Source organism: Tachyglossus aculeatus, unplaced genomic scaffold (genome assembly GCF_015852505.1).
Source record: "Tachyglossus aculeatus isolate mTacAcu1 unplaced genomic scaffold, mTacAcu1.pri scaffold_219_arrow_ctg1, whole genome shotgun sequence".
Classification (NCBI taxonomy): Eukaryota; Metazoa; Chordata; class Mammalia; order Monotremata; family Tachyglossidae; genus Tachyglossus; species Tachyglossus aculeatus.
This window is the reverse complement of record NW_024044935.1, coordinates 1-18,400: the sequence shown is the minus strand read 5'-3', so window position 1 is coordinate 18,400 and position 18,400 is coordinate 1. Positions and strand designations below refer to the sequence as shown.

The 18,400-nt window shown below is 57.7% G+C and overlaps 1 long non-coding RNA gene across 3 annotated transcripts; it reads right to left on the bottom strand.

Annotated features, from left to right (window-relative positions):
- Positions 1–2,373: 2,373 nt before the first annotated feature.
- On the bottom strand, positions 2,374–18,043 carry LOC119923695. 3 transcript variants are annotated; one of them, XR_005448934.1, is made up of 3 exons: positions 17,931–18,037; positions 17,355–17,433; positions 2,374–2,412 (listed from the first exon to the last, which is right to left on the bottom strand). It is a non-coding gene; the product is annotated as an uncharacterized LOC119923695 (long non-coding RNA). The 3 variants fall into 3 exon arrangements; XR_005448936.1 differs by having other exon boundaries at positions 2,405–2,439; positions 17,931–18,043; XR_005448935.1 differs by lacking the exon at positions 2,374–2,412 and adding an exon at positions 11,492–11,532 and having other exon boundaries at positions 17,931–18,038.
- Between the last annotated feature and the right edge of the window lie 357 nt (positions 18,044–18,400).

Genomic DNA, 18,400 nt, shown 5'->3' with positions numbered 1-18,400 from the left:
ACTTGCCGCCAGTAGTGGGCAGTCCCGCTTCCAGTGCCCACGTCTCCGGCAGAGGGGGCACGGTCCAGGTGGCTGGCAGCTGTGTCCAGGCCTCCGTGCCTGGGGGCACTTCTGAGCCCAATAGCCAGACTGGTGGCACACAAAACAGGGCTTCCCGGACCTTGGGCCGCGGACAAGTATCGTGGCCACGTCGGGCGACCTTCCTGGGTGAGATTGACCCTTCATCAGGGCCACCACAAGTAACTGGGCCTGCTCTCTGCCCTTCACTTTAGCCCCGCTGTCCTTCTCATCCCGGGCTGCCTGGTCACGGTTGTTAAAAACTCTAAAGGCAGCCTCTGTCAACTGATTCGTGGGGGTTTGTGGCCCCAACTCCTCCTTCTGTAATTTTCGGCGGATATCGTCAGCTGATTGATTAATAAAATGCATATTCAGAATGACACTTCCCTCTACCGAGTCGGGATCAAGCTGGGAGTACGTTCAAATCGCCTCCGCCAGTCTGAGTCTAAACATAGCGGGGTTCTCGGTAGAGTCCTGGGTCACAGCTCGGACCCGATCATAGTTAACTTGCTTCCTAATTCCTTTCTCCATGCCCACCAGTAGGCATGTAATCATACGATCCCGGAGCTGTCTATCAGTACTGTCTCCCTGATAATTCCAAACTGGTTTGGAGCAAGGGACAGCTATCACTTCCAGTGGGCTCACGGAAGTTCCCATGACTATTCACGGCAGCTTCATCCCCCGCCCTTTCAGCATAATCCCAAACTACTCTCTTTTCCTCTACGGTCAGGCAGGAGGAAAGCAACAGATTAAGATCTTCCCATGACAGGTCGTACTGCAAAGTCAGGCTCCGGAATTCGTCCTGAAAGAGCGCAGGGTCCGCAGAATATTGTCCCAGTTTCCGTTATGCCACTTCCAATTCGCTCAAAGAGAAGGGAGCCTGTATCCGCACTATCTTTCCCCTGTCCTCTGCAACCTCCCTCAAGGGGAGTATCCTTTCCCCTCCTTCCGGAGGGGCATAGCATGTGCCTCCCCGGGTGCTGGAAGGGCTTAGGGCCCGTGAGGAGGTGGACTGGTATGGAGGAGAACATAACAAAGGGTTGGGCCCTGTAGTGGTGGTGTTTCCCATCCCTTCAGGGGGCTGAGGGGGGGCCGAAGGTACCTGAGATTCCCAGTCAGAGGGAGGGGGAAAGCCATCCTCCCGGGGTGCCCTGCAGAGGACAGGATCATCCAGTATATCTGAGGAATGGGACCTTAGGGCTGGACCCCCTGGAGGGGCCCAGGAAAAACATTTGCGGCAGTTTTATCCTTCAGGGCTTTGGGACAAAGCCATAAAAGCTTGGACATACGGGATTTCTGGCCATTTCTCTAACCGCCTGCAATATAAGTCCAGCTGGAGAATAGTATTATAACTTACGGACCCATATTCGGGCCAGACCTCCTGATCCTCTAATTTATACTGGGGCCATTTTGTGGTGCACAAGAAAATCAGTTGCTGGCATTTTAAATCGGCCAAACCAAATTTGTCCTTATTCTTAGTGTTCAGCAGGCAACCCAATGGGGAGTTGCCTGGAATTGAGGAACCTTGTCCCGTAACGGGTGAAAAACGTTCCTCTTTCGGGGTGCTGGAAAAAATTTGTCCCATAATGGGTGGAAAACGTTCTTATTTTGAGGTTCTGTGTCTATTTTAGGTTATGACCAACCCGGTCGGCCTTCCTTCCCCCCAGTGAACCTGGGAACTACAGGGTGCCTCTGTGAGAGCAGACAAGAACAATTCTGGTTCTGTGTCTGTCTCGGGCTATGTCCGAACGCCGCGTGGCGTCCCACTGGCGCTGGAATAGCCGGACCGTCTCCTGACCAGAGGTCCTTTTCCCAGACCGCCTCCTGACGAGAGGTCCTTTTCCAGACTGACCCGGTCGACCTTCCTTCCCCCCTAGTGTACACGGGCACTAGAGGGTGCCTCCTCGAGAGCAGACAAGAACAATTCTGGCTATGTGCCTGCCTCGAGTTATGCCCGAGCGCCGCGTGGCATCCCACTTGCCCAAGCTGTGGTCCCTCCAACTCAAGGCGTCCCCTGATGAGAGGTCCCTTCCCCGGACCGCCACCTGATGAGAGGTCCTTTTCCCGGAACGCCTCCTGACTAGAGGTCCTTTTCCCGGACCGCCTCCTGACGAGAGGTCCTTTTCCCGGACAGATCCGGTCGGTCCTCCTGTCCCCCTAGTGTACCTGGGAACTAGAGGGTGCCTCCGCGAGAACAGACAAGGACAATTCAAAAAAAGAACTCACCACTCCGATGGCTTCAGGCTGTGCTGTGGTCAGCTAAGACGGCAGCAGTCACATCTACTGGATCTCCCCATATGGGCCACCAAAATGATGGCGGCGGTTGTTCCGGATGGCCACCAAGTTGCCGGGCGACTAAAGAATTAGTCAGACAGCATGTGACTGCCGAAAGTTTTAATAAAGTTTTATTGGTAAGGCCGAAGACCGAATAGGGGGTAACGCACCCGGCAGGCTCATTCCCTTAAGGGAAAAGGCCCCGAGTGCCCGATTCAGCGGGCTTATATACCGCTGTTGCTGATCACAGTGATTGGTAGATTAGAAAACAGTGGGGACTGGATTGGTGCAGATTTGGTACAGAGCTGGGCCGAGTCTACTTCCTTATTTGGCTTGGTTCCTGGACCCAGCCAGTGTGCTGCAGGGTCTAAGGCCCATACCAGATATGGCAACAGAACCACGTACATTCAAACAATATCTGCAACCTTTCCGTGGTGCATGAGGGGGCCCCCATCAGGTACGACCTTGAGTGTGAGTGTGGGTCACATCCACCTCTGGGCCCAAATCGAGGCAGCTGCTTTCATTTGGGCTGAGGTCCACCTGGGCTGCCACTTCCTTCCATACCCTGGCCAGCCAGCCTATCACCGGCTCCCCGGGGTCCCGGGAAAACTCCTTAGAGAGCTGCCTGAGTTCAGTGGCTGTGAAGTGAGTAGTTTGGGTGGTGACCTTTCCGTCAGGATTCCGCTTTTCCTTGATAATAGGATAGAGGGGCTTGGGCTGCCCCTCGGGGTTCTGCGGGGGCACCTCCCAATCCCAAGGGGAAGAGGCTGGTTCCAGTTGTAGTAGAGGATCGGGATCCCCCTTCTCCTCCCCGGAGGAATTCTTCCCACCCAGCTCGGAGTACATGATCCGCTTGATCTCCTGCTCAGTTTGGGAAGTTTCCTCTGTTCTTCTAACTCCTTAGCCACCCGGGGTGCCAATTTCTGCTCTAAAAGTATCGCCTGCTGCATTTTTACCTCGGCCGCTGTCTGCAGCAAGAGGCATTTCGTCTCACGTTCCTTTAGTTTTCCCTCTAAGGTGACCCTCTACTGCCGCCACTGCCTGCAGTCCTGGGCAGCGGCCTGCAGTGCCGTTGCTAGGAGACCGAGGAGGGTGGTCTTTCTTTTCTATTTCCTGATATGGGTAGCCTCCCACCAATCACAAAATTCCCTCACCAGATTGGCCGGATCCTCCCAGTGCGCCTCCACCCAGCGGCTGTCCCATCTTGGGGTTTTCCATCCCTGATCCTCGAGGAATTCAAAAAGCCCCCTCGGCTCTCTGTCACCTATCGCCGATCCCATCCTCGTCTCCATTTATGTCACCCGTCGTCCGGGGATGGGTTCGTTCAGTGATCGGCAAGGCGAGAGAGAGAGAGAGGCCGGGGACGGAAAGCCTGAGTTTTATATAAAATTTATTCCACGAGGCGAATTGAATTTATGTAATTGTTTAGGCCCAGTGGATTGAACTTCCCTTTCAGGAGGAATATAGTCAATTAGCAATATTAGAGCTTCCCTACACGGGAGGAACACAATCATACATAATCACGCGTGGGGGAGGCGGCTAGCTCTTACCCATGTGCATTTCCCACTCAGGAAGAATCCACTTACTTTCCCAAATGGGAAGAATTCATTACATTACCCGCGCACGTGGTGGGCGGCTAGCTCTCACAATGTGCTCTCCCTACATGGGAGGAATCCACTCACGATTCCCATCAGCAGCGGGGTACCTGGGTCCCACCCACGAGACACTCACCCGTCCTGTGACCCTTGCCTCAGTGTGTTGGTTCCGGTTGTAGAGCGGGCATCTGGCCTTCTGGGCAGAGAGACACGTGGGCTACTGCTGCTGCTGTTGCTGCGGCAGCTGCTCCTCCTGCTGTTGCGTGTCCTGCTATTCTGACCCCAAAGGTCAGAGGCAACAGGTATTTATTGCCTGTGCCCCTAGGCCATTCCAGCTTCCGGCCACAGTCTATCCAATCTCTGCCCTCCCCCCTCCTCCATACCTAATTTGATTGGCACAGGGGCGAGGGACACCTTCTGTATTCCCGGCTTGGGCTGTCAATCTGGCAGATTTGATCGTGGGGGCGGTATCCCACCCTCACTTCTGAGTTCTGCCTGCTGGTTCAGGTGGTCACGAGATAGCCTTTGACCTTGAGATGGCCGGTACTCCAGGGTCGCCTCGGGACAGTATCCCATGCCTCCTGGCCCTAGTCCCCCTCCACCGCCCTGCCATGGTCCACCTCTGCCTCCCGGCCCTGGTCTCCTTCTACCTCCAGGCCCTTGGGTCTCTCTCCATCCCGGCCCTGGGTCCCCTCTACCTCCTGGCCCTGGTCCCCCTGTCTCCAGACCCGGGTACCGCTCTGCATCCTGGCCCTGGTCCCCCTGTCTCCATACCGAGGTCCCCCTCTGCCTCCCGACCCTAGTCCCCTATCTCCCGGCCCAGATACCACTCTGCCTCCCGGCCCTGGTCCCCCTGTATCCCGGGCCACGTACCCCTCTTCCTCCTGGCCCTGGTCCTTCTGTTCCCGGAACAGGTACCCCTCTGCTACCCGGACCTGGTCCCCCGTCTACCGACCCAGGTCCCCCTCTGCCTTCCGGCCCTGGTACCCCGTCTCCCGGCACAGGTACCCTTATACCTCCTAGCCCTGGTCCCCTTCTGCCACCCTGCCCTGCTCCCCCTCTGCCACCCGGCCCTGGCTCCTCTGTGCCTCCCTGCCCTGGTCTCCCTCTACCTCCAGGCCCTTGGGTCTCTCTCCGTCCCTGCCCTGGGTCCCCTTTACTTTCCGGCCCTGGTACCAATGTCTCCCGGCCCAGGTATACCTCTGCCTCCCGGCCCTGGTCCCCCGCTGCCTACTTGCCCAGGTACCCCTCTGCCTCCTGGTCCTGGTCCCACTCTGGCACCCGGCCCTGGTCCTTCTCTTCCTTCCGGCTCTTTCCCCCCCCGGCCTTTCATCCCTGGTCCCCGCCTCCCGCCCCCCGACCTTCCGGCTCTGGTCCCCTTCTCCCTCCGGCCCTAGTTCCCCTCTACCTCCCTGCCTTGGTCCCCATCTTTCCCCCGGACCTGGTCCCTCTGCCTACCAGCTCAGGTCCCCCTGTGCCTGCCGGCCCTCGACTCCCTCTACCCCTGGCCCTTCTCTCCGTCCCGGCCCTGAGTCCCCTCTACCTTCAGACCCTGGCCCCCTGTCTCCGGATCCGGTACCCCTCTGCCACCTGGCCCTGCTCCCCCTCTGCCTCCCGGCCCTGGTCCCTCCCTGTCTTTCCGCCCTGGTCACCCTCTACCTCCAGGCCCTGGTCCCTCTCTTGTTCCCGGCACTGGGTCCCCTATACATTCTGGCCGTGGTCCTCCTGTCTCCCGGCCCAAGTACCCCTCTACCTCCTGTCCCTGGTCTCCATTTCCTAGTCCAGGTACACCTCTGCCTCCTGGCCCTGGTGCCCCTCTGCCTCTCTGACCTGGTCCTCCCTGCTTCTCAGCACCTGTACCCCTCTGCCTCCCGGCCCAGGTACCCCGCAGCTTCCCTACCCTGGTCCCCCTCTGCCTCCCGGCCCTAGTCCCCCTCTGCCTCCTGACCGTGGTCCCCCGTCTCTTGGCCCTGGTACCCCTCTGTCTTCTGGCCCTGGTCCCCCTCTGCCTCCAGGCCCTGGTCCCCCACTGCTTCTCGGCCCCGTTCCCGCTTTGCCTTCTGGCCCATGTACCTCTCTGCCTCCTGCCCCTCGTCCCCCTCTTCCTCCCGGCCCTGGTACCTTCTCTACCGGCCCAGGTGCCCCCCTGCCTCTTGGCCCTGTGACCCCTCTGCCTCCCTGCCCTGGCTAGCATTCTCCTGGCCTAGGTACCCTTCTACCTCCCTGCCCTGGTCCCCCTGTTTCCCAGTGCAGGTATACCTCTGCCTGCCGGCCGTAGTCCCCCTCTGCCTCTTGGCCCTGGTTCCCCTCTGCTTCGCCACCCTGGTCCATCTCTGCCTCCTGGCCCTAGCCCCCTCCCCCCCTCGGCCCTGGTCCCCCTATAACCCAGCCCAGGTACCCCTCTGCCTCCTGGCCTGACTCCTGGCCCTGATCCCGCTCTGCCTCTTGGCCCTGGTCTCTCTGTTTCTCCTGGTCCTGGTCTCTCTCTACCCTCAGGCCCTTGGGTCTCTCTCCATACTGGCCGTGGGACCCCTCTACCTCGCATCCCTGGTCCCCCTGTCTTCTGGCCCAGGAACCCCTCTGCCTCCTGGCCCAGGAACACTTCAGCATCCTGGCCCTGGTGCCCCTCTGCCTCCGGGCCCTGGTCCTCCTGTGCCTGACAGCCCTGTTTCCCCTGTGCCTGCCAGCCCTGGTCTCCCTTTACCTCCAGGCCCTGGCCGCTCTCTCGGTCCCGGGCCTGGGTCGCCTTTACTGCTAGCCCTGGTCCCCATTTCCCAGTCCAGGTACCCCTCTGCCTCCCTGCCCTGGTGCCCCCGACTTCCCAGCACCTGTGCCCCTCTGCCTCCCGGCCCTGGTCCCCATTTCCCAGTCCAGGCACCCCTCTGCCTCCAGGCCCTGGTCCCCCTCTGCCTCCCTGCCTTGGTCCCCCCTACTTCTCAGCACTGCACCTGAACTCCCCTGCCTCTAGGGAAGCTCTAATATTGCTAATTGATTATATTCCTCCCGAAAGGGAAGTTCAATCCATTGCGCCTAAACAATTACATAAATTCTATTTACCTCGCGGAATAAATTTTAATATAAAACTCAGGCTTTCCGTCCCCGGCCTCTCTCTCCCTCGCCTCACCGATCACTGAACGAACCCGTCCCCAGACGACGGGTGACATAAATGGCGACGGGGATGGGATCGGCGATAGGCGACAGAGAGCCGAGAGGGCTTTTTGAATTCCTCGCGGGTCAGGGGTGGATACCCCCAAGACGGGACAGCCACTGGGTGGAGGAGCACTGGGAAGATCCGGCCAATCTGGTGAGGGAATTTTGTGATTGGTGGGAGGCTACCCAAATCAGGAAAAAGAATGGAAAGACCGCCCTCCTCGGTCTCCTAGCAACGGCGCTTCAGGCCGCCGCCCAGGACCGCCGGCGGTGGCGGCAGGAGAGGGCCGCCCTAGAGGCAAAACTAAAGGAACATGAGATGAAATGCCTCTTACTGCAGACAGCGGCCGAGGTAAAAATGCAGCAGGCGATACTTTTAGAGCAGAAATTGGCACCCCGGGTGGCTAAGGAGTTAGAAGCACAGAGGAAACTTCCCGTAACTGAGCAGGAGATCAAGCAGGTCATGTACTCGGAGCTGGGTGGGAAGAAGTCCTCTGGGGAGGAAAAGGGGGGTCCCGATCCTCTACCACAACTGGAACCAGCCTGTTCCCCTTGGGATTAGGAGGTGCCCCCGCAGAACCCAGAGGGGCAGCCCAAGCCCCTCTATCCTACTATCAAGGAAAAGCAGAATCCCGAGGGAAAGGTCACCACCCAAACTACTCACTTCACAGCCACTGAACTCAGGCAGCTCTCTAAGGAGTTTTCCCGGGACCCCGGGGACCCGGTGATAGGCTGGCTGGCCAGGGTATGGAAGGGAGCGGCAGCCCAGATGGACCTCAGCCCAAATGAAAGCAGCCGCCTCGATTTGGGCCCAGGGGTGGATGTGACCCACACTCACACTCAAGGTCGTACCCTCCTGGACCCTCGCGGTACATGGGCTCGGACAGTCCCCCGAAATGAACAGGGAAGGGCCGGCACCCTCTGCTGGACCGACCCAGCTACACTAAACCAGCATCTGCCGGTGCTTGGAATTGAACAACTTGTGGATGAGAGGGAAAAAACTCAGGAACCAAGCCCCTGGTCCCTCCTCACCCAAAAGGGCCTACTTCGTGCAATAGTAATGGGTGCACCCCCAGGGCCAGAGCGTGGGCTGGCCCACCGTTTGAGGGATAGGGACACTGGGGTACAAACCTGGAGCACTTTGGCCAATGTGGTCAATAGTGACTGGTCCCTATTCCAGTCCCCTAAGATGCCGATTACCCGGCGTGTAGCAGCCATGATTAGGAAAGGCCTGGGGTTCAGAAGGGCAAAGCCGGTTCCAACGAATAGTAAAAGGGATACCCACCGACCCCCACAACGGGTCGGCTCAGGAAGGTCGGGCCCAGGAGAACGGGTGATCATATGGAGGGAGTTAAGGGAGCGGGGATTTCCTATGGACGAGCTGGATGGGCTGCCCACACATATCCTGAAGCTGCTCACTCAGGAAGGTAGACCAACGGCCCCTACCACCACGGAGCGGGGAAATTAGAAGGGGAATCCGGTGGGCCCGGCCGTTGGACGGCGGCCGCGGCCCTCTCGCAACCCGGCTACCCCCCTCGCCCCCCCGCATACGACCGTCCTAGTAAATGATCGTCGGAAAGTCTCCTTACCGCTAGACACCAGGGCCCGGGTATCTATGATGAGGAAGGATGCTTGGCAAGGAGGCCAACCATCAATTACAGGAAATAATTCCATAATTGGGGTTACTGGGAAACGGGGGACCCTTCCCGTCACCTGAGCACCCAGTTACTCAAGAAACTTGCAAGCTGAAGCATGGGGATAGGAAACTTAACCGCTTTGCCTTCAGGGCGAGAGCTATCAGATGGGAGATCAAAAGGTAATTCCTTTGAGGGAAGGCACCTCCCTCCAGCAAAGGGTTGCCTTCTCTTAGTGAATGGCTGCCTTCCTCAATCTAAGGCACCTCCCCCTAGAAACTACAATGGCGGTAATTAGGAATGAACTGGGAGTGAATTTGCCATGTTCTCCCAGCCTAGGAACAACTGGAGGGGTGGTGATTTAGTCATATCTGAAATGCCATTGCCTTAAATTTCGCTAAATTAGTAAATGGTAAAAGCAAATCAATGAATCAATCGTATTTATTGAGCGCTTACTGTGTGCAGAGCACTGTACTAAGCGCTTGGGAAGTACAAGCTGGCAACATATAGAGACAGTCCCTACCCAACAGTGGGCTCACAGTCTAGAAGGGGGAGACAGAGAACAAAACCAGACATACTAACAAAATAAATAGAATAGATAGGTACAAGTAAAATAAATAGAGTAATAAATATGTACAAACATATATACATATATACAGGTGCTGTGGAGAAGGGAAGGAGGTAAGATGAGGGGGATGGAGAGGGGGACGAGAGGGAGAGGAAGGAAGGGGCTCAGTCTGGGAAGGCCCTGTTTCCCCATTCCTCAAGAAACTCCAGGGGTTGCCCATCTACCTCCACAGCAAGCAAAAACTCCTCACGATCGGCTTTGAAGCCGTCCATCCCCTCTCCCCCTCTGACCACACCTGGTTCCTCTCCTACTCTAATCCAGCCCGCACACTTGGCTCCTCTAATTCCAATCTTCTCGCTGTACCTCCATCTAATACATCTCGCCGCCCACCTCTTGCCCACATCCTGCCTCTGGCCCAGAACGCCCTCCCTCCTCAAATCCAACATACAATGACTCTCGCTCTCTTTAAAGCCTTTCTGAAGGTCCATCTCCTTGTCACCCGTCGTCCAGGGACGGGTTCGTTCAGTGATCGGCGAGGCGAGAGAGAAAGAGAGAGACAGAGAGGCCGGGGATGGAAAGCCTAAGTTTTATATAAAATTTATTCCGCGAGGTGAATTGAATTTATGTAACTGTTTAGGCGCAATGGATTGAACTTCCCTTTTGGGAGGAATATAATCAATTAGCAATATTAGGGGTTCCCTACACGGGAGGAACACAATCATACGTTAATCACGTGTGAGTAAGGCGGCTAGCTCTCACCCATGTGCACTTCCCACTTGGGAAAAATCCACTTACTTTACCACATGGGAAGAATTCATTACATTACCCGCGCACGTGGTGGGCGGCTAGCTCTCACAATGTGCTCTCCCTACATGGGAGAAATCCACTCATGATTCCCATCAGCAGCGGGGTACCTGGGGTCCACCCACGAGACACTCACCCGTCCCGCGGCCCTTGCCTCAGTGTGTTGGTTCTGGTTGTAGAGCGGGCATCTGGCCTTCGGGGCAGGGTGAGACACGTGGGCTGCTGCGGCAGCGGCTGCTCCTGCTGCTGCGTGTCCTGGTGCTCTGACCCCGAAGGTCAGAGGCGACAGGTATTTATTGCCTGTGCCCCTAGGCCATTCCAGCTTCCGGCCTCAGTCTATCCAATCTCTGCCCTCCCCCCTCCTCCATACCTAATTTGACTGGCACAGGGGCGAGGGACACCTTCTGTATTCCCAGCTTGGGCTGTCAATCTAGCAGGTTTGGTCGTGGGGGCGGTATCCCACCCTTACTTCCGAGTTCCGCCTGCTGGCTCAGGTGGTCACGAGATAGCTTTTGACCTTGAGATGACCGGTACCCAAGGGTCACCTCGGGACACTCCTCCAGGAGGCCTTCCCTGACTAAGCCCTCCTTTCATTCATTCATTCATTCACTCAATCGTATTTGTTGAGCGCTTACTGTGTGCAGAGCACTGTACTAAGCGCTTGGGCAGTCCAAGTTGGCAACATATAGAGACGGTCCCTACCCAAAAGCGGGCTCGCAGTCTAGAAGGGGGAGACAGACAACAAAACAAAACATATTAACAAAATAAAGTAAATAGAACAAATACGTACAAAGAAAATAAATAGAGTAATAAAAATACGTACAAACATATATACATATATACAGGTGGTGTGGGGAGAGGAAGGAGGTAAGGCGGGGGGAGAGGGAGGAAGGGGAGAGGAAGGAGTGCGCTCATTCTGGGAAGGCCTCCTGGAGGAGGTGAGCTCTCAGTAGGGCTTTGAAGGGAGGAAGCACAGCTAGCTTGGCGGATGTGCGGAGGGAGGGCATTCCAGGCCAGGGGGATGACGAGGCCCGGGGGTCGACGGCGGGACAGGCGAGAACGAGGCACAGTTAAGAGATTAGCGGCAGAGGCGCAGAGGGTGCGGGCTGGGCTGTCACGAGGATCTGCTTGGGCCCCGGGGTAGGGGGGAGGAGGGCGGCGGCGGGGCCGGGCAGGGTCCCGGGCTGGCGGCCCCACAGGCGGCGACCGCCGCCACCGCCCCGAATCCCAACAGCAGTAGCAGGACTTGCTCCCTTTGTTCGTTCCCGCCTTCCAGCCTCACAGCACTTATGGCCATATCTTATGTCCATGGCAGAGAAGCAGCGTGGCTCAGTGAAAACAGCACAGGCCTTGGAGTCAGAGGTCACGGGTTCAAATCCCGGCTCCACCACTTGTCAGCTGTGTGACTTTGGGTAAGTCACTTCACTTCTCTGGGCCTCAGTCCCCTCATCTGTAAAATGGGGGTTAAGAATGTGAGGGCGAGCATGTACACCCCGGGGAGGGGGAGAGGGCCGTCCTGGAGGCCTCGGCGCATGCGCAGTCGGAGCCCGGACGGGGGAGAAGGGGGACCCGCCCTGCAGAGCGCGGAGCATGCGCAGTCGGAGCGCGCCGGGGGGCGGGGGGGGGGAAATAGGTGAAGGGGGCCCCGCCCAGGAGACCTCAGCGCATGCGCAGCCGAAGCCCGCGAGGGGGGAGAAGGGAGGGAGCTCGGCGCATGCGCGTTCGAAGTCTGGAGGGGGCAAGGAGGAGCTGGGAGCATGCGCAGTCGGAGTCTCGACGAGGGGAGGAGGGGGGCCCCGCCCTGGAGGCCTCGGCGCATGCGCGGCCCGGGCCAGCGGGGGGCAGGGCGTCCCAGCCATGGAGAACGCTGCGCACGCGCCGTTAGAGCCCGGGCGAGGGGAGAAGGGGGGCCCAGAGAGAGCCGGGGAAGGATGGAGGGGTCCAGAGAGAGCAGGGGAGGAGGTCCAGAGAGGGCAGGGGGGGCTGTCCAGTGAGAGCGGGGGTATGTGTGTGGTCCAGAGAGAGCTGGTGGGGGGGCCGGTCCGGAGAGAGCCAGGCTGCAGAGCCAGAGAGAGAAGGGGGGCAGAACCAGACAGAGAAGGGGTGATAGGACCTTAGGGAACAGGGGGGATAGGTCCGTACATAATAGTGGGGATGGGTCTAGACAGAGCAAAGTGTGGGGGGAATAGTTCCAGATCGAGCAAGGCGGGGTTTTGTTGTCTGTCTCCCCCTTCTAGACTATGAGCCCGTTGTTGGGTAGGGACCGTCTCTAGATGTTGCCAATTTGTACTTCCCAAGCGCTTAGTACAGTGCTCTGCACATAGTAAGCGCTCAATAAATACGATTGATGATGATGATGATTTGGGGACTATCGTTCATTCATTCATTCAATCGTATTTATTTATTGAGCGCTTACTGTGTGCAGAGCACTGTATTAAGCGCTTGGGAATAGGATAGTATATAGTATATTATAGTATAATACAGTATAACGAAGCAGTGTGGTTCAGCGGCAAGAGCCCGGGCTTTGTCAGAGTCAGAGGTCAGGGGTTCAAATCCCAGCTCCACTGCTTGTCAGCTGTGTGACCTTGGGCAAGTCACTTCACTTCTCTGGGCCTCAGTTTCATCTGTAAAATGGGGATGAAGACTGTGAGCCCCGCGGGGGGCAACCTTATCACCTTGTAAACCCCCAGCTCTTAGCACAGTGCTTCATTAATTTTATTGAGCGCTTACTGTGTGCAGAGCACTGTACTAAGCGCTTGGGAAGTAGGGAAGCAGCCTGGCTCAGTTGAAAGAGCCCGGGCTTTGAAGTCAGAGGTCTTCGTTTCAAATGCCGGCTCTGCCACTTGTCAGCTGTGTGACTTTGGGCAAGTCACTTCACTTCCCTGGGCCTCAGTTACCTCCTCTGTAAAATGGGGATTAAGACCGTGAGCGCCACGTGGGCCTGATCACCTTGTAAATTCCCCAGCCCTTAGAACAGTGCTTTGCACATGGTAAGCGCTTGATAAATGCCATCATTATTATCCTAGAGCTATCCCCCACCCTCTGCCTAGTGCTATCCCCCCTACCCCGCCTCGGGCTGTTGCCCCCCGCCCCGCCTAGTGCTATCCCCCCCTGCTCTGCCTAGTGCTATGCCCTCTACCCCGCCTAGGGCTGTTGCCCCCCGCCTAGGGCTATCCCCCCCGGCTCTGCCTATTGCTATCCCCCCACACCTAGTTCTATCCCCCCCGCCTAGTGCTATCCCCCTGCCCTCCCTACTGCTGTTGCCCCCAGCCCCGCTTAGTTCTGTCGCCCCCCAGCTCCACCTACTGCTATCCCACCCTGCTCCGCCTAGGTCTGTCGCCTTCTGCCCCGCCTAAGTCTGTCGACCCCGCCCTGGTCTGTCGGCCCCGCCCCGCCTAGGGCTGTGGCCCCCCAGCCCCGCCTAGTGCTATTACCCCCGCTCTGCCTAGTGTTATCCCCCTGCTCCGTCTTGTGCTATTCCCCCACTCCATCTAGTGCTATCCCTCCTGCCCTGCCTAGGGCTGTGGTCCCCACCCCGCCTGGGGCTGTCACCCCCACCCTGCCTAGTGCTATCCCCCTGCTTCATCTAGTGCGATCCCCCAACTCTGCCTAGTGCTGTCCCCCACTGCCCGGCCTAGTGCTGTGGCCCCCCGCCCCGCCTAGGGCTGTAGTGTCCCTGCCTGGTGCTGTCGCCCCCACCCCCTGCCGAGGGCTGTCGCCCCACACCCCACTAATGGCTGTCGCCCACTCGACCCCGCCTAGCACTATCCCCCCCATGCTCTGCCTAGTGCTAACCACCCCCCCCCACAATTGCTGTCCCCCAGCTACGTCTAGGGAATAGTTCCAGACCGAGCATGGCGGGAATAGTTCCAGACCGAGCAAGGCGGGAATAGTTCCAGACCGAGTCTGGAGAGAGCGAGCGGGGGCAAGTCTGGAGGGAGCGGGGTTGGGGGGGCGGAGGAGGTCCTGAGGGAGCAGGGGGAGGCAGGTCCGGAGGGAGCGGGGGGGCAAGTCCGGAGAGAGCATGGGGGGCAAGTCCAAAGAGAGTTGGGCTGCAGAACTAAAGAGAGAAGGGGGCAGAGCCAGACAGAAACGGGGTGATAGAACCAGGTAGAGAAGGACCTTACAGAGAAGGACAATAGGTATAAAGGGAGCAAGGAGCATAGGTCCATACAAACACTGGGGATATGTCCAGACGGAGCGGGGGTGGGGAATAGTTCCAGACAGAATGGGGGAGGAGGGGGGATACTTCCAAAAAGAGCGGGGGGGCGGTCCAGAGAGAGCAGGCGGGGCATGTCCGGACGGAGCAGTGGGGGTGGGTCCGGAGAGAGCCGGGCTGCAGAGCCAGACAGAGAAGGGTGGCACAGCCAGACAGAGAATGGGTGATAGGACCAGTTAGAGAAGGACCTTACAGAGAATGACAATAGGACTAGAGGGAGCAGGGGGAATAGGTCCATACAGAAGAGTGGGGATAGGTCCAGACAAAGCAAAGGCGGGGAATACTTCCAGACGGAGCAAGGCGGGAATAGTTCCAGACAGAACGGGGTGGGGGGGTGGGGTGGAGAAATACTTCCAGACGGACCAAGGCGAGAATACTTCCGGACAGAATGGGGGGATGGCGTGGAAATACTTCCAGAAAGAGCTGCGGGGGGACGGTCCAGTAACAGTTGGGGGGGGGAGGTCCAGAGAGAGTGGGCTGCAGAGCCAGACAAAGGGGGCTGAACCAGACAGAAAAGGGGTGACAGGACCAGATGGAGGAGAGATAGGACCTTACAGAGAAGGCCAAAAGGACTAGAGGGAACAGAGGAGATGGTTCCAGACCGAGCAAAAGGGGGGGGGGGGGGGAATAGTTCCAGACCGAGCAAAAGGGGGGGGGGGGGAATAGTTCCAGACCGAGCAAAGGGCAGGGAATAGTTCCAGACCGAGCAAAGGGGGGGGAGAATAGTTCCAGACCGAGCAAAGGGGGGGAGAATAGTTCCAGACCGAGCAAAGGGGGGGGAGAATAGTTCCAGACCGAGCAAAGGGGGGGAGAATAGTTCCAGACCGAGCAAAGCGGGGGAGAATAGTTCCAGACCGAGCAAAGGGGGGGAATAGTTCCAGACCAAGCGGGGGGGGGGGGGGGGAATAGTTCCAGACCGAGCATGGGGGGTGGGGAAATAGTTCCAGACCGAGCACGGGGGGGAAATAGTTCCAGACCGAGCGGGGGGGGGGGGAATAGTTCCAGACCGAGCAAAGGGGGGAAATAGTTCCAGACCGAGCAAGGTGGGGGGGAAAATAGTTCCAGACCAAGGGAGGAGAAATGGTTCCAGACCGAGCGAGGGGGGGGGAAATGGTTCCAGACCGAGCAAAGGGGGGGGAGAATAGTTCCAGACCGAGCAAAGGGGGTGGGGGGAGGAATAGTTCCAGACCGAGCAAAGGGTGGGGGGAGGAATAGTTCCAGACCGAGCAAGGCGGGTTGGTGGAATAGTTCCAGACGGAGCAAGGCGGGGGGGGGGGGGGGGGAAATAGTTCCACACCGAGCAAGGTGGGGGGGGGGGGGGGGAATAGTTCCAGAGGTGGGGGATAGTTCCAGACTGAGCAAGGTGGGGATAGTTCCAGACCGAGCAAGGCGGGTTGGTGGAATAGTTCCAGTTCCAGACCGAGCAAGGCGGGTTGGTGGAATAGTTCCAGACCGAGCAAGGCGGGTTGGTGGAATAGTTCCAGACCGAGCAAGGCGGGTTGGTGGAATAGTTCCAGACCGAGCAAGGCGGGTTGGTGGAATAGTTCCAGACCGAGCAAGGCGGGTTGGTGGAATAGTTCCAGACCGAGCAAGGCGGGTTGGTGGAATAGTTCCAGACCGAGCAAGGCGGGTTGGTGGAATAGTTCCAGACCGAGCAAGGCGGGTTGGTGGAATAGTTCCAGACCGAGCAAGGCAGGGGGGAATAGTTCCAGACCGAGCAAGGCGGGGGGGAATAGTTCCAGACCGAGCAAGGCGGGGGGGGAATAGTTCCAGACCGAGCAAGGCGGTGGGGGGGGGGGGATAGTTCCAGACCGAGCAAGGCAGGGGGGCGATAGTTCCAGACCGAGCAAGGCGGGGGGGGGGGCGGGGGGAGATAACTTCAGACCGAGCAAGGCGGGGGGAGTAGTTCCAGACTGAGCAAAGCAAGGCGGGGGGAATAGTTCCAGACCGAGCAAGGCGGGGGGAATAGTTCCAGACTGAGCAAGGCGGGGGGAATAGTTCCAGACAGAGCGGGTGTGGAGGGGAAAATACTTCCAGAAAGATAGGGGGTGGGGGTGGCGGTCCAGAGAGACCACGGGTCCCAAGAGAGCAGGGTGGGTGGGCAAGTACAGAGGGAGCAGGCGGGGGCAGGTCCGGAGGGAGCAAGTTTACACAGCCAGACAGAGAAGGGGGGCAGAACCAGAAAGAGAAAGGGTGATAGGACCAGATAAAGAAGGAGAGATAGGACCTTAGAGAGAAGGACAACAGGACTAGAGGGAGCAGGGGGGGGATAGGTCCAGGCAGAGCAAAGGTCGGGGGGTGAGGGGGGGGGATATTTCCAGACGGAGCAAGGCGGGAATAGTTACAGACAAAAGTCGGTGGGGGAATACTTCCAGACAGCGGGGGGGGTGGGGGGGAGGGCGGTCCAGATAGAGCGGGGGGCCGGTCCAGAGAGAGCTCGGGGGAGGGCGGCCCAGTGATCTGGGGAGGGGCGGTCCAGAGAGAGCTGGGGGGGCGGTCCAGAGAGCAGGGGTGGTCCGGTCCAGAGAGAGCAGGGGTAGGGATCCAGAGAAAGCGGGGGGGGTCCCGCAGGGAGCCGGGGGGGGGGGCGGGTCCGGAGGGAGCCAAACTGCAGAGCCAGACAGAGAAGGGGGGCAGAACCAGACACAGAAGGGGTGATACTACCAGATAGAGAAGGAGAGACCTTACAGAGAAGGACGATAGGGCCAGACGGAGCAGGGGAAATAGTTCCAGTCAGATGGGGGGGCGCATCGGACCCGAAGGAGAACATGTAGCTGGGAAGGATGACGGTGGTTGTGGAGTGGTTGAGGAATATTTGGAGACAAGGCAAATCCAGTGGCTCAAGTCTCTGATAGCAAAGTATTGGTTATGCAGAGTAAATTATTAAGCCCTGGAAGTTGCATCCTTTGAGAAGGAAGGGGTTGTGGTCCCTGGGGGCTCAAGGTAGGAATTAAGTCTACAATAGATGGTCAAGGAAATAGGCATGGGAGTCAGTGAGAGAGGGGAATCACTGTTGCTGAGCAGATGACAGACCAAGTTAAATTACTTCTCACCGGTTATATTGTTGAGGTGGTCCTATTGCCGAGATTTCCCCCAGCAGTGCTTCATGGAGGGATAGGTCTGATGGTGCTCCTGCAAGTTGAGAAGGAAATGAGTAGAGATGCAAATGATGCAGTTTCTGTAACAGAGACATTCCTCCAATACCCCACAAGTCAACCTGGTTTTCAGTAGGTGTGAGAGAACAGCCAAAGATAGCCTGGATTCTCCACCTTCCCTACCCCTGCCATTGAATCTCCATACTCCCAGGTTGGGAGAGGCCTGGACTTAAAGGACAAGTCTCCAGTGGCAGACTAAACAGTGGAGTGGGAAGGCTTGCAGTACTCTGTACCAAACCCTTCTATGTTCCCTGCAAAGATGCAGGTTGGATGCTACCGAACTCCACGTGAGAATAGGATGGACGAACAGACGGACACGCGCATGCACACACACACACACACACACACACACAAACACACTTTATTTTCCCTTCCAACTCACCCATGCACTTAATCCCACCCCCCAAGAAATGAAGCATTCACCCCATATGAAGTATATGAAATTAGGTACATATACTTAGCTCTTTCTCTCACTTGTATCAGCTGGGACCCTCCAATAAACTGATGCTGGACCTAGACTATTGAAAAGGAACTATGTTACAATATGTAAGACATGCCTAACAGTCTCAAGGAAGGAGACACCACAATGAGCACACAAGTGGGGACAAGTGTGCTGTGGTGGTGAGTCTGGGCTACAGGGAACACACCTGCTAATTCCACTGCACTGTACTCTCCCCAAGCACTTAGGTTAGTGCTCTGCATGTAGTAAACATTCCAGTACCGTTGATCGATTGCAGGAACCCAGTGTCCATTAGAACTAAACACAGCCACAGCAAGAAGCTGAAGACCGGAGAGGCAGCGTGAGTGGCCAGATAGCCTTCCTATATGGGGTGCTAGGCCCTTCGCCCCTCTACCCACCCCTGACCCCCAACGCAGGCATTAATGAGATCAGGATAGGGGAGGGATGATATCCCCCATAAACGGCCCCGGGGAAAGTTGGGGAA